This window comes from Ranitomeya variabilis, chromosome 2 (genome assembly GCF_051348905.1).
Source record: "Ranitomeya variabilis isolate aRanVar5 chromosome 2, aRanVar5.hap1, whole genome shotgun sequence".
NCBI lineage: Eukaryota > Metazoa > Chordata > Amphibia > Anura > Dendrobatidae > Ranitomeya > Ranitomeya variabilis.
In genome coordinates, this window is record NC_135233.1 from 436,721,403 (window position 1) to 436,737,787 (window position 16,385).

The 16,385-nt window shown below is 43.0% G+C and overlaps 1 protein-coding gene across 10 annotated transcripts in view; it reads right to left on the minus strand.

Moving 5' to 3' along the window:
- LRRC4C (leucine rich repeat containing 4C) overlaps positions 1-16,385 on the minus strand; it is a 1,072,649-nt gene that overhangs the window by 171,123 nt on the left and 885,141 nt on the right. The window contains exons 1-2 of one of the 10 annotated variants that reach the window (XM_077287061.1): positions 5,653-6,645; positions 5,047-5,563 (exon numbers count right to left, since the gene is read on the minus strand). The exons of 8 other annotated variants lie outside the window; for them this stretch is intronic. The gene's annotated coding sequence lies outside the window, so the exon portion shown is untranslated. Of the gene's footprint in view, positions 1-5,046; positions 6,646-16,385 lie in introns of those variants that run through there. One more of the 10 variants, XM_077287060.1, reaches the window with a different exon arrangement.

Sequence of the window (16,385 nt, forward strand, 5' to 3'; positions counted from 1 at the left end):
CCACACTGCATTGGTGTAGTAATTGATGCAAAAGGAGCCCGGACCAAGTATTGAGTGCATTTACTGAACATACATTTCAGTAGGCCAAGATTTCGGATTTTAAAATCATTTTTCAAGCTGGTGTTATAAAGTACTCTAATTTACTGAGATAATGACTTCTGGGTTTTCATTGGCTGTAAGCCATAATAATCAACATTAACAGAAATAAACACGTGAAATACATCACTCTGTGTGTAAGGACTCTATATAATATGATTTTCACTTTTTGTATGGAAAAACTGAAATAAATTAACTTTTTGATGATATTCTAATTTTGTGAGAAACACCTGCAAATGGTATATGGACATAACAGGGTTTTATGTAAGAGCAGTATATGGTATATGGCATCTTCTGGGTATGTAGGAAGCTGCAGATCTTCATATCTATGGTGAATGATTTCCAACTTGTGGCCGTTGCAAAATTGCAACCCCCAGCATGTATCTGTCAGACCATGATGTGGGTTATTGGGGGTCACAGTTTATAGATGACTGCAGTACAAGAGGAAAATCATTTTGCAGCTCATTCGATCATCACAGCAGCGGCAGTAACAGAAGCCTGGGGGTAGTTGTTTCGCAATGGCTGGAGAGGATGGGCTGCGGACGGTCATGTTAATGAAGTAATATAGTAGTTTTCCAACCTCTTACTCTCATGCCTTTAAATAAAAACACTACTCCAAGCATTGTGCTGTCAGTTTTCCAACCTCTTACTCTCATGCCTTTAAATAAAAACACTACTCCAAGCATTGTGCTGTCAGCACATGATGGGGGTTGTAGTTTTGCAACAGCTGTAATGGAGGGCCACGGGTCTGAGATGCCGGTAGTACCTGAGGATGGGCAGATCGTAGCTACATGCCCCATCTTTGATACAGTAATGTATTCTTGATACAATGTATATCAGCAGAATAGGCAGTAACTAAGTATGAAATGTACGCATGGTTAGTGTATCAAAAAAGATTGGAAAAATGAACAATCCATGTAAAATCATAGCTACATAATAGATGCCGTTGTACCTACGGGAGCCACATAAACCTTACAGTGGATTACTGGGTGAGTCGATGGTGCCATCATATATACAGTATTTACAACTACATACAGTATTAGACCCACAGACACCAGGAATGTGGTACTACATGGGACTAGCCCATTATTGGCATCATAGTCCCTGTGCATGCAGAATTGGGGGCTTATTGGGGTTGTCTGCAGTCATATCCAGCCTGGTATTGGCACCATTGTATTACAGAGGACCATTGGTCATCTAATCCAGAAGATGAATCTAATCTTTTTTACCACTAATTGGGACAAAAAACCACAAATTCAACCTTCTTCTTTGGCATCAGGACACTTTCAGTAATAGAGCATCCTACAGATTCTCACCAGATACAGCCAGCTGTGAAACCAAGGAGTTATAAGTGTACCATCTATTATGGAGAAGTTATTTTTTGCCTATAGTGGTAAAGAATAATCAAAAACTAGGCTGTAGTGAAACATAATGGAGAGAGAAGAAGACAGTGTTGGCAGCTGAAGTTAGAGAAGAGCCATAATCCATGAATGAAGTTCCCGTAGTGTATAATGGACGTGGCAGATGATGGCACTGGCAAGTGAACACACGTCATCACCTGGGAGCCATCATCAATAAACCCACCGTAGGTCAGTTCTCATGATCCAAAAGGTGTTACACTGTATCATGATGTGAAGGTAAGCTGGTATAATGGCCCACTGCCCACCAGTAGACAGAGTTAGCACTTCAGGCCGAATATATTAGGAATTCCTAAAAAATGGATTTCATGGAATCTACAGGCCAAGGGTCTCCAGAAATGGACCCTTGCAGTACCTAAATGCGATGTCCAAGAATGTAAGGTCTAACACTAAGGAAATGTTAGATCCTACAGCATTGATATTCAACCATAGTTGTTGCCAAACTAGCAAATGGTAACACCAAATACCAACTGGAAAGTCAACGGCTACCATTCAAATTGGATTCTAGGGGAATTTTCCAAAAAGGTAAAAAAAAGACTGAATATATATTTTTATGGAATATTCAACCCAATGGCCTCTTATCCGACAGCCATTTATAAGTCATGAAGAGAGAGTCAAGACAAAGATGGATCCCAGATGGCCTAGATCATGGATGAATCCCTGAAACATCATCTACACTGGGGTCTACAGAAGCTTCAACATAGGCACAAAGTCACAGAGTGGACAGACGGTCATGGATTATGTTGGTTGTACCCCAGATTGAGCCCATAAATTCTGGTGATAAGCAATGAAAAACTTCTAAGTTATCACATTGTGTATGATGGAGATGGGAGACAATGCCGTTGCCTACACACTGTTAGTCATTCATACTCCTAATATATTTTTCTCCTTTGCTGCAGAAAATCTGTTATTTTCATGGACCTTCCTGAATAATTTGCACATTCAGAAATGATGGAGACGGCCATTGTTATAAGGCAGCGCTATCATCAATACACATTCACCAAGGTCTCAGTAAGACAGAGCGTCCATTGTACGGGGAGACACATGAGACCTTTCAGACACTGAGCTCATTCCCTGCGAGCTCACCCTTGGCTTCTTCAGATTGTCATTGTGGGGGGCTCCCCTGATTTGTTACACCCAGGGGACCATATTAACCCATGAGACATCACTTGTGCTGACATTTTATGGCTCCTTATTCTGCTTTCGTTTAGGACAAATTTCTAATGTGAAGATATTTAGCTGAAAAAATGATGAAAGGATCAAGAGAAAAACTGTTCTGCACTGAGATTGTAAGATGTAAGAAAAATACGAAAATAAGGAATATTTCTCTCATATTTGGGCATTTATACACCAGCATCTACCTCTGACCTGTGATGCCGGTATAGAAGGTGGCAGCAAACATTGGTATTCTCATCACACATCTATTTACTACTGAGATATACATAGGGTCCTACCTGTGCTTAGAGAGAGTATGTAAAAGGGATGGGTGGATGGATTGATAGATGGGTGAATGGATGAATGGAAGGGTCAATGGGTGGATGGATGGGTGAATGGATGGATGGTTGGGTGGATGTATGTATGGGTGGGTTGATGGATGGGTGGATGGATGGAGGTTAGATGGTTGGATGCATGGATGGGTGGATGGATGGGTAAATGGGTGGTTGGGTAGATTGATGGATGGGTAGATGGATGGATTCATGGGTGGGTGGAGGGATGGATGGGTGGATGGGTGGGTGGAGGGATGGGTAGATGGATGGATGGGTAGATGGGTTTGGGTGGCTGGATGGGTAGGTGGAGGGATGGATGGGTGGATGGATGGGTGGGTGGAGGAGTGGATGCAGGGATGGATGGCTGGGTGGGTTTGGGTGGATGAATGGGTGGATGGAGGAGTGGATGCATGGATGGATGGATCGGTGGATGGATGGATGGATGGGTGGAGGAATGGATGCATGGGTGGATGGATGGATAGATGGAGGGTGGGTTGCTGGATAGATAGATGGGTAGATAGATAAATAGATGATAAATAAAGGGATGGGTTAAATAGATAGATACTGTAAATAGATGAATAGATAAATAGGTGGATAGATGAATGGATGGAGGGTGGGTTGATAGATAGAGGAATGGATGGATGGATAGTGGATAGATGGCTAGATAGATGCTTTCTATAGATCCCTCTGTGTAGTCACATCCCTTTTTTCCTTCTTTTACACTTATATTTGGTGACTACAGATGAAGCATTGGATAAGGCCTTTGTGGTGGTCGTGCAAAGTGAGATGTCAATAATTACCTGGATGCCCCTAAAACTTTCTCCTGACCCTAAATCTCCCTGCCCCCCTCCCCTGGCTCCTTCCCATTCAGGCAGGATACAGCTGAAGCCCCCAGGGAGTTCTGCTCCTCAATGCACAACTGCGGCTGCTGTTAAGATGCAAATCTCCCATCAAGGCTGCATATCCTCCAATACATGAGTAATTAATGTCGGGCTCTGGAGTTTACACATTGTGCTGAGCTGCTGCAAAAATCCCCCCAGAACGTCTCCTGCTGCTCCGGGTTCTGCCTTTTGGCCAAAACAGCCCATGTGTAAAACATCTATTCTGCTTCATCAATCTCCTCTGTGCTTTGAGATCCAGGCAACATTTATGTTAATGTGTGGACATGACCCCAACAGGGTTTCTTCGGAGAGCAGCTTCTGGTCACTGCAGTAATTACTCCATAAAGACACAGCCTGAAATCACTCAATAGACTCCAACAACAATAATTTAATGATTTCCACCAAGTGGAACCAATTCATCCAAGCGGGTCTTTCCCCCTGGCACCTTTTTTTGATTCCTAATCTGGAAGTGAATTAAACTCCCAAACTGGGGATTAGTGGTTGCATTGGCGCAGAGGAGAGCTCCACCATGAGGGTCAGGTCCCTCTAGGGGTTTGTCATTCTCAGGATTTCTAAACCCAAGGCACACAATGGCTGAGAAAGCCCATGTCCCCCCGTCTGCATTCCACCACCTATCTACTAAATGCCAAGATATAGGCTCTTCCATTACGGGGAGAAATTCATTAGACCTTTCGATTGTAAATTTATGGTAGATGGATCTCGAAAGGAAAGATAAATCACCCTAGATGTTGGAAAGATTCCGTCTGCGTGGGGCTGTGTGCAAAGATTACCATTATTATGCTCATCACATGCCATCCTTGGAGACAGGGGGGACCAGTAGCAGATAGGGGGGCACCTATACTCTGCTACACCGCATGGATTTAATAGGTAACACAAGGCAGCAGTATCACCTCCACCACAATCCATGCATATTTAATGCAGCTGTAGGCTACAGGTGTAAAGGCACATGCAGGGACTAAAGGGTTAACATCCTCACCGGGCAGCATTATTGCTAAACCTAAAATTCCCCCTGTGCATGCATGCTCCTACAAATCCAACCATTCAACCCCCAAACCAACCCAGTTGTTTTTTTTTCCGCAAAATATCCCATTTTTGGGGGGCTATTTCAAGCCCATGTATTTGCAGATAAGGAGAGGTACCTACTGTGTCAGGACAGGATCCAGGTGAACATCCAGGATATTTTAGAGCTGAAGGACTGGAAATTGACCATTGGTGCCAACGTTGGAACAGCTAGCCATGGCATACCCCCAGATTAGTAGTATTCCAGCTTAACGCATTCATTCAACTCTACCTGCAACTTGACGGATTATTTTACAGGGTTCGTAAAAAAAAAATATACCCATCCCCTAAAAAATAATAATTAAAAAACATAAGACCAAGATATAGGAAGAGTAGACCTGTTCTTCAAACTTTCGCTGTCCAAGGTGCTGAAATTAAACCAAAGCAGCTCCCTCCACCTGAGGTCCCTTCACAAGGTGTCCAAGGGAGAAGGACAATGATGGAACCCTCAGTCTGCACCTCTTGGGTACTGCCTTAAAATCCAATCCATCGCTGGTCCATATGAAGCCACCAATGTTCATAGTTATCCCACAGCTTCCCTGCGCACCATAACTCATCAGCTTGTCTAGGTCCAGCCAAATCCCAATAAGAAACTTTCACCCTTTCCAAAAAAAAAAAAAAAAAAAAAGATCTGATTAAATTTCCAATCACAGCCCAGTGCAGCTCTGCATGGTGGATACTTTTTCTCACCCTGCCTATTTCTTGGATCCTGTAATCCTGATGCCCAAACTCCAGGCATCCAGTGTTCTCCTTCTGCTCAGCCTCCTCTGCAATTTCATGATATCACATTCACCGAGAGATGCAGCCTGCAATAAATCCTTCAGCCTTGCTTGGAAGCACCTGGTGGATTTTTCATATCATTCCTGGTTGATGAAGAGGAGCTTGGGATAGCAAAAAAAAAAAATCCTGAATTGAGCGAGATCTGTCTCCACATGGGGTGGCTTGTCGGAGGGACTTAATTTAGGATTCTCCATCAAATTTTGCATTCGCCTTCTGCAAACTACTGCCACAATCCATGCCTGTGATGTGTCAACCAGTGGATCCTTCTAATTCAGGCAAATCCTGCTCTGTCTTCTTCTGGAACTGTGTGCTCTGCTCTTTCTCTTTCTGCTCAACCCCCTCCACTCAGGAAAACAGGAGGAAAAAACTACTTAATTTTCAGCAGCATATCCACAAATCAGATGCTTATAGTTCCTTGTTCCAGCAGAGAAATGCACAATTCATGCAGCAGAGCTTCCTTTACTCCACAGTCTCCGGCCAGATGAACATGGATCTTGCAATAACTCCTTATTGCAATTTCAGATTTCACATCTAGTGAAGCTTTGCTTCTTTCTCCGACTCCGGCCTCCCTCCTTCATTCCTCCCCCCTCTGCCCTCAACCTTTTCCTATCCGCTTTCCCTTTTTTCCCTTTTTTTTTTCTCTCTTCACCTCCCTCTCCCACTTTTTTTTTCCTCCTTTTCTCTGCTTGTGATGAATAAAATACAATTACCCAATTACCTCCCATCATCTTTGCACTGATTGGTCAATTGCATTAACACTTGATGTCTTTGAATAAGGGAATGAAGCCAACTGGTGGTGCAGGGCTGCCACCTACCTGTCACTATGGGGCACTGCAGGACCCTGTACCCACAAACTTGTGTCTTAGAGACAGATAAACATGTGTTGTTGTCAGAGCCGGGTTTTCTGCACCCTGATCAAGGTATCAAGGTAAGCATTAAATTGGAAGAGCAATAAGCAGCAAATCTTAAAAAAAGGGGAAACCTATAGATTTTATCTGCAAGAACTACAACTGCCAGCATAACTCCAGTATTGTGTCTCTCGACCTCTAAAAGGTAAATAATGCATACTGGAAACGCAGCGACATTAATATTATCAGTTGGCATGCTGGGACATGTAGTCTGGCTGCTTTATCATCTCTTCGTCTGACTAAAGCTTGGATCGAAACCAAATCATATAAAAATAGGAGAAAAAAAAGAAAGGAAAATGACGTAAATCATCATCGTCAACACATCTGCGCTGTACGCCACGTATGGAGAATATTCTTAACTCCTTCATGTCCCATGCAGGATGACTACCGCACTGCTGTGGTTGTAGGACATATGGTGGGACCCCGTCTGGCACCATGCATGTTTATTTTGCATGACCTGTTGGTTAATTCTTGGAGATGTCTTCTACCCTACTTCTCCACCATATTGGAAAGAGCCAGTGCTTTGATCATTTTATGCAAAGGTGTGGAAAGGAAAATGCTCCAAACCCCACTCAAGTTCAACACTTGTCCACCAATTTTTGAGGAGTGACCACAGGTTCTCAATGGGACTGACATTGGGGGAGTTTCCTGGCTGTGGACCCAAAAATGTTTAGTTCCAAGCCACTTAGTTCTCACTTTTTTGCCTTGCGACCAGGTTTCCATCATGCTGGAAAAAGCATCATCACCACATCTCTCCTGGATGATGGGAAAAGTCGTTCTTGGAGGAGGTTTAGATCCAAATCTTTATTAATGGCCGTGTTCAAAGGCAAAATTGTGAGTGACCCCTCAATGGATGAGAAGCCACCAAACATGAATGGTTTCAGGAATCTTTACGGTTCGTAGGACACCTTTTCTTCTCCAGTCATTTATTCTTCTGGATGTCCCAAACTGTCTAAAGGGGGCTTCATCAGAGAACTAACCTTGCCCCATCCTCTGCAAAGTTATTTCTCCGATGAAGCCCCTTTAGATGGTTTGGGACATCTGGAAGAATGACAGTCTGGAGAAGAAAAGGTGACGCTTCCATGAGTCCAGTGTGTTCCAACAGTAAAGCCTCCTGAGATCATTCATGTGTGGGGGGCTTCTCATCCATGGAGAGGGTTCATTCACAGTTTTACATAAGACCAAGAATAAAGAAGAGGATCTAAACATCCTCCAAGAACAACGGCTCCCATCATCCAGGGCAATGTGGTGATGATTCTTTTTACAGCATGATGGAGACCAGATCCCAAGGGAAAAGTGAGAACCATGTGGCATGTTAGCAAATGTTGAAATTTTGGGTCCACAGCTTGGAAACTCCCCAGATCTCCATCCCAAAGAGAATCTGTGGTCAATCCTCAAAAACTGACAAACAAAAGCCATAAATTGTGATAAACTCTGGGGTGCAGGCCAGAAGTCTTCAAGCATAAGGGTAAACATTTGTCTCAGTAGATAATACTGTTGCTTTGCAGCGCTGGGGTCCTAGGTTCAAATTCCACCAAAGACAACATCTGCAAAGAGTTTGTGTGTTCCCGCCATGTTCGTGTAAGCTCCCTCTGGATTTCGAGTTTTTATGTAATACCTCTCCTGACCACAGGGTGTGCTGTTAGGGTGGAGTAGTCTGTGACCTTCTATAAGCATGATGTACAACTCTAAGATGCCATCTAGTGGCAGAAATTTGTATTGCAATATTTTAAATGTAATAATAAATAAAAATGTAAATGATTATTGCTAGGTAGAAATATAACACAGGCTACATTTAACATTTCTTACACTAACAGTGCTAGCAAATAATTTACAGAATTGGCCTCCAAACTGTGAATGTTCCGTCTGTTGTGAAACTACAATTCCTAGCATATGGCTATCCTGGCATGCTGGGAGTTGCAGTTACACAACAGTAGGGGTGCCACAGATTGAAGGAATAATACAAAATATGATAATAATGTGGATCTGGGATCCAGACCCTCAGTGACGGCTGTCAGCCAGTGGCCAGAATATATTGCAATCTAGTTTTGCACTGACTAACACGGCCCCCGCTCTGATTATCTGCGGCGCATTCCTTCACCTACAGTCCTATGGACGACACACTGCGATGTTACAATGTCTTATGTTGAATAACAACCTCAGCGCAACTACACTGAGCAGCACAACTCTGCTATATGTAGACATTTCTTTTTTCATGTTAAATGGTTTTAGACAATTGGGTCAGGTCAGGATAACCACGCCATATTCTAGTTATAAGTTCTGCACTGTATGATCGGCACCTTCTGGTATTACACGACTAGAATTTATTCCCACTGATATAAAGAGATAGATAATAGATAATAATAGATAGATGATAGATAATAGATAGAGAATAGATAGATAGATGATAGATAGATAGATAGATAGATAGATAATAGATAGATAATAAATAGATAGATAGATAGATAGATAGATAATAGATAGATAATAGATAGATAATAAATAGATGATAGATGGATAGATAGATAGATAGATAGATAGATAGATAGATAGATAGATAGATGATAGATAGATAAATAGATAGATAATAGATAGATAATAGATAGATGATACATAGATAGATAGATAATAGATAGATGATAGATAGATAGATAGATAGATAGATGATAGATAGATAGATAATAGATGATAGATAATAGAAAGATAATAGATAGATGATACATAGATAGATAAATGATAGACAATAGATAAATAATAGATACCGTAGATAATAGATAATATACAGTATAATAGATAGATAGATAGATAGATAGATGATAGATAGATAGATAGATAGATAGATAGATAATAGATAGACAGATAATAGATAGATAGATAGATAGATAGATAGATAGATAGATAGATAGATAGATAGATAGATGTGTGATTGGTACTTAGTGCTGATATTTTCTATATTTTGGTCATTATTTTTCTTTGTGTATTATTTCAGATGAAATTTTAAGCTGGAAAAGCGACTTCACATATATAGATAGATAGATAGATAGATAGATAGATAGATAGATAGATAATAGATAATATATAGATAGATAATAGATAGATAATAGATAGATAAATGATAGACAATAGATAAATAATACATACCGTAGATAATAGCTAATATATAACAGATAGATGATAGATAGATAATAGATAGATGATATATAGATAATAGATAGTTAATAGATAATAGATAGATAGATAATAGATAAATAATAGATACCGTATACAATAGATAATATATGATAGATAGATAGATAAATAGATGATATATAGATAATAGATAGATAGATAGATAGATAGATGATAGATAGATAGATAGATAGATAGATAGATAGATAGATAGATAATAGATAGATAAATAGATGATATATAGATGATAGATAGATAGATAGATAATAGATAGATAAATAGATGATATATAGATGATAGATAGATCTCCTGACGTCTCCCCTGAGGAATGACACATTGTTACATTGTATCTGCAGTATTCTCTGCGTTCTGTAGATCACAGTAGTTGTATAGATGTGGCTCTTCTGACCGGTGATGATGACATTTAGTAGATCTCGGTGTGGAGAGCGCTGTTCTTGTGACTGCGGTTCTGGAGCTTTGCTCGCCGCCTCTGGGACAGCTGACAGCTCCATTAGGTTGGCGTATGCTGACGGATGAGTATACAGCATACGTGTGAACTCTCTCACATGCTCACATGACAGCGCTGCCCCCGGCTCTGTGCGAGGAGAAGGTTCTCATATCTGAGGAAAGCATGCTTCACGGTGAATTACGGAGAATGTTTAGGGGAGGTTTAGCAAACGGGAATATCTAATTTACTAATTGCATCATATTAAACCATAGCAGCAGATTCTGGGGAGAAAAGCTCCGATCGTCCTGACTTCTGCCAGAGACCATGGATCAGACTCTCTGCTAACAAACCACCGGAAAATTAAGCGCAGAATAAAAGCTTTTCTGTACTATTAAAAAGGCGTTAAAAATTCTGCTTCAAATAAGGGGGAACATGCATAAAAGAAATGCAGCAAGCACGTAATAATCAGAGAAGAGTGTCATTGTGTGGTGTTGTGCAGACACCAGCAGAAAGCATGCAGGAAAGCAGCAGCAGAAAGAACGCAGTGTTCTTCTCTACATGTGAACACGGCCTCTGCGTTACAATTATATTACACCAGATGGTGGCCCGATTCTAACGCATCGGGTATTCTGGAATATGTATGTAGTTTCGTTACGAAGATTTAAGAATAATGCAATGAATATACACATTATTCGGCCGGCCGGGTGCAACCAGTCAGCGAAGCGTGATTCAAATTCTGCATTAATTCGCGACCGGACTGCACCTGTCGCTAATTGGTCGTGCCCGGCCTGGTGCGACCAATTAGGGAAGCCAGGGCCAGCTTCATGTTTTTGAGGGCCACGGTCGAAAGAGTGTTTCGTAGTATATAGCACAGCCACGTAGTATATAGCACAGTCATGTATTATATAACAGCCCACGTAGCATATAACACAGCCCACATAGCATATAGCACAGCCACGTAGTATATAGCACAGCCACAAGTATATAGCACAGCCCACATAGTATGTAACACAGCCCACATAGTATATAGCACAGCTCACGCAGTATATAACACAGCCCACATAGTATACAACACAGCCCACGTAGTATATAGCACAGCCCACGCAGTATATAGCACAGCCCACGTAGTATATAGCACAGCCATGTAGTATATAGCACAGTCATGTAGTATATAACACAGCCCACGTAGTATACAGCACAGCCCATGTGGTATGCAACACAGCCCACATAGTATATAGTACAGCCCACATAGTATATAGCACAGCCCATGCAATATATAGCACAGTCCACACAGTATATAATACAGCCCACGTAGTATATAACAGTCCATGTAGTATATAGCACAGCCCACGTAGTATATAGCACAGCACACACAGTATATAACACAGCCCATGTAGTATATAGCACAGCCCACTAAAATATAGCACAGCCCACGCAGTATATAGCACAGCCCACATAGTATAGCACAGCCCATGCAGTACATAGCACAGCCCACATAGTATATAGCACAGCCCACATAGTATATAGCACAGCCCATGCAGTATATAGCACAGCCCACGTAGTATATAGCACAGCCCATGTAGTATATAGCACAGCCCACTTAATATATAGCACAGCCCACGCAGTATATAGCACAGCCCACATAGTATATAGCACAGCCCATGCAGTATATAGCACAGCCCACATAGTACATAGCACAGCCCACGCAGTATATAGCACAGCCCACACAGTATATAACACAGCCCACGTAGTATATAGCACAGCTCACGTAGTATATAACACAGCGCAAGTGGTATATAACACAGCCATGTAGTATATAGCAGTGTGGGCACCATATCCCAGTTAAAAAAAGAATTAAAATAAAAAATAGTTATATATTCACCTTCTGGTGGCCCCCAGATCCAGCCCAGGCCTTTAGCAATGCTTCTGCCAGGTCCGTTCCCAGTGATGCTTTGCGGCAATAACCCGTGATGATGTAGCGGTCTCGCGAGACCGCTACGTCATCTGGCCTCATTACCGCAAAGCATTACTGGAACCGGAGCATCGCGAGGAGTGGGAAAAGCTGCCGGGGATGCGGGAAGGTGAGAATATAAGGTTGGTTTTTTTTAATTATTATTTTTAACATTATATCTTTTTACTATTGGTGCTGCATACGCAGCATCAATAGTAAAAAGTGAAGCGGTGTTTAAATCCTGCCCCAATATCGCTGATTGGTCGCGGCCGGCTGGGCGCGACCAATCAGTGATGCGGGATTTCCATGACAGACAAACAGATGGAAGTGGACCTTAGACGATTATATATATAATTTTTTTTGTGCATTTAATAGAGAAAAAATATCAATCACGACTTTTTTTGCATCATTTACCAATTCCCATAAATAATCTGATCACTGCATTGTGTGAGTGGTTACGATTACAGAGATACAAATATGGTCAGGCTATTTGCTGATTTGTGATGTTGATTATTTTTTTTAAAAAATGCGTTAAAAATGACATTATTTTATATGCTTTTCATTATTTTTAAGTAATTTTATAGGATAAAAAAATATATATATTCTCTCGCTAGAATACAATTACATAGAAATACACTGCTATGTAAAATGTATCTTTATATAATCTGCCTGTGGATTTAGAGCCTACAATACAGATCAAGTACACAAAATTCTCCCCAGAGCTCGTGGCTCAATTGCTTTAGCTCCTGCCGGTAATGTTCAGGGTTTGATTATAGGGAAGACTGTAAACAAGAAATACATTTTTTCTAAATTATTTTTAGTAGTATTATAGGAACAAACAAAAAAAATCTGAATTTTTCTTTAACTCAGTATACAGGGAACATAAAAGTACATTGAAACATACAATGTATCTCTATGTACCTGCATGATCTGATTCAGGGTTCACTGTCTGTAATACAGGTCAGGATTACCAAATTCACATGTCTATTATGATGGGCTGTGGCTGATAGAAAAGCTGCTGCCTGTGAACATTGACATGGGAGTTTGAGTCCTGATCACAGAAAAAGATGCATTAAATATTATAATTTAATTTATGCAAAGAGTTGAGGCCACACCCCTAAGAAGGAGGAGCTATGGAGTGAAGAAGTCTAGTGATGACGAGCAAACGTGATCAGATAATGTGTTATCCGAGCATCCTCGGGTGCTAACCAAATGTCTTCAGCATGCTCGAAAAATATATTTGCGTTCCAGCCAATGAGACTTCTTCACTAAGCTTAAAACTGTTTGAAAACGTTTTTTATTTTCTTCAAATCTGTTTTTATTTATAGATAAGGGAGAAGCCATGTTGACTAGGCTTATGATAGCAGAGGTTCAAAGATATTCTGTACAGCAGCCCAGGGCTGCCACTAGAAATTTCGGGGCCCCATACTGGCAAAATTTCCAGGGCCCCCTTGAGACTCCGCCCAGGCTCCACCCCAGCCCCGCCTCCACGCTCCACCCCTCAAACTGTCCACAGTCCCACCGCTCTCTCTTGTAAAATCTCCACTTCTCACCTATCACACATTGACAGTTCCCATCACCAGATCACACATATAGCCGGTAGCTTTTGCTTTGGCCAAAAGATTTTTTAAGCCACCATAATGACAAGGTAGACATTTTGGCCAGGCCCTACTCTACTGTAACCTATTAAATATTTGGTAAAATATGCAATACAATTTAGGTATATTTTTTATTTATTTTTCAATTTTTAAAATGACCTATAATACCACATACAAGGAACAAATACCACAGCACCATGACCAGACACCATATTATCACCACAGTGACCTATAATACTATCTACAAGGCACAAATACTGCCACACCATGAACAGATGACATATTACCACCACAGTGATCGAATAATATCAAATACAAGGAACAAATACCACAACATCATGACCAGACCACATATTACCACCACATAGTAACTGAATACTACAATACTGATCAATAATAAAAAAAAACCACAATACTATCACCATAAGTGCCATTATACACAGGAGATCTGTACTTAGTATGCAGTGTCTGTGTACAGGTAATACAGTGATCACCAGTGACATTATACACAGGAGCTCTGTATATAGTGTATAGGTAATCCAGTGATCACTGGTGACATTATATACAGTACCTCTGTATATAGTATACAGTGTATAGTGTCAGTGTATAGGTAACACTGAATCACCAGTGACGTCTCTAGGTGAAGTCCTTCATCTGTCATCCAGCACAGACCGCCATCACTTCATCCAGCCAGGACTCGTCTCTGCAGGAAATAACACAGTTATCTCGAGTTCCACTTGCAGAACACATTACTTAATTTTCCCAACTTCTACATTACACCACATGAAGAAGGCGACATAGTATCACTCTACACAGTAATAGGACCGCCCCTCCATTTAAAACAGTGTACTCAAAAAATAAAATAAATACATCACTGCAGTAATAATATCCCTTAATTAGCCCCTATGGTAATAATATTCGCCATCCTAGCCCCCGTGTGTCTCATTCCTGGCGTCAGCCATATGTTCTCCCATCCTGCCCTAATGAGTATCCATTCTGCCCCATATGATCTCCCCATCCTGCCCCATCTGTCTCCATCATATCCATCCTGCCCCATCGGTCTCCAATCCTGCCTCCAGTGTTTCCAATTATGCCCGTATCACCATTCTGCCCCGTCTCCAATCATGCCCCTATTTCTGCAATCATTCCCCCTGTGTCTCAATTCTGCCCCATCTGTTTCCAATCCTGCCCCATCTGTCTCCAGTCATGCCCCAGTGTCTCCAGTCATGCCGCCATGTCTGTCATCCTGCCCCGTGTCTCCAATCATGCCCATTTCTCCATTCTGCCCCAGTGTCCAGCATTCTGCCCCAGTGTCCAGCGTTCTGCCCCAGTGTCCAGCGTTCTGCCCCAGCGTCCAGCGTTCTGCCCCTGTGCCAGCATTCTGCCCCTGTGTCCAGCATTCTGCCCCAGTGTCCAGCATTCTGCCCCAGTGTCCAGCCTTCAGCCCCTGTGTCCAGCATTCTGCCCCTGTGTCCAGCATTCTGCCCCTGTGTCCAGCATTCTTCCCCAGTGTCCAGCTTTCTGCCCCTGTGTCCAGCTTTCTGCCCCTGTGTCCAGCTTTCTGCCCCTGTGTCCAGTGTTCTGCCCCTGTGTCCAGCTTTCTGCCCCTGTGTCCAGCGTTCTGCCCCTGTGTCCAGCGTTCTGCCCCTGTGTCCAGCGTTCTGCCCCAGTGTCCAGCGTTCTGCCCCAGTGTCCAGCTTTCTGCCCCAGTGTCCAGCTCTCCGACCCAGTGTCCAGATTTCCGCCCCAGTGTCCAGCTTTCTGCCCCAGTGTCCAGCGTTCTGCCCCAGTGTCCAGCGTTCTGCCCCAGTGTCCAGCATTCTGCCCCAGTGTCCAGCCTTCTGCCCCAGTGTCCAGCCTTCTGCCCCTGTGTCCAGCATTCTGCCCCTGTGTCCAGCTTTCTGCCCCTGTGTCCAGCGTTTTGCCCCAGTGTCCAGCTTTCTGCCCCAGTGTCCAGCTTTCCGCCCCAGTGTCCAGCTTTCCGCCCCAGTGTCCAGCTTTCCGCCCCAGTGTCCAGCTTTCCGCCCCAGTGTCCAGCTTTCTGCCCCTGTGTCCAGCGTTCTGCCCCAGTGTCCAGCGTTCTGCCCCAGTGTCCAGCGTTCTGCCCCAGTGTCCAGCTTTCTGCCCGTGTCCAGCTTTCTGCCCCTGTGTCCAGCGTTCTGCCCCAGTGCCAAGCTTTCTGCCCCTGTGTCCAGCGTTCTGCCCGTGTCCAGCGTTCTGCCCCTGTGTCCAGCTTTCTGCCCCTGTGTCCAGCTTTCTGCCCCTGTGTCCAGCCTTCAGCCCCAGTGTCCAGCTTTCTGCCCCAGTGTCCAGCGTTCTGCCCCGTGTCCAGCGTTCTGCCCCCATGTCCAGCGTTCTGCCCCCGTGTCCAGCGTTCTGCGCCTGTGTCCAGCTTTCTGCCCTGGGCCCCCCTGGATCGCCGCTCTCAATAAAAATAAAAAAAAGTTCTGCTTACCTGCAGCGCTCCTGCTCTCTCCACGCAGCTGAAGCGTGCACTCGCTGGCAACTGACAATGACGTCAGATGCACGCTGCGGCTGACGTCAGCTGCCAGCCTCAGATTGACTGGCGG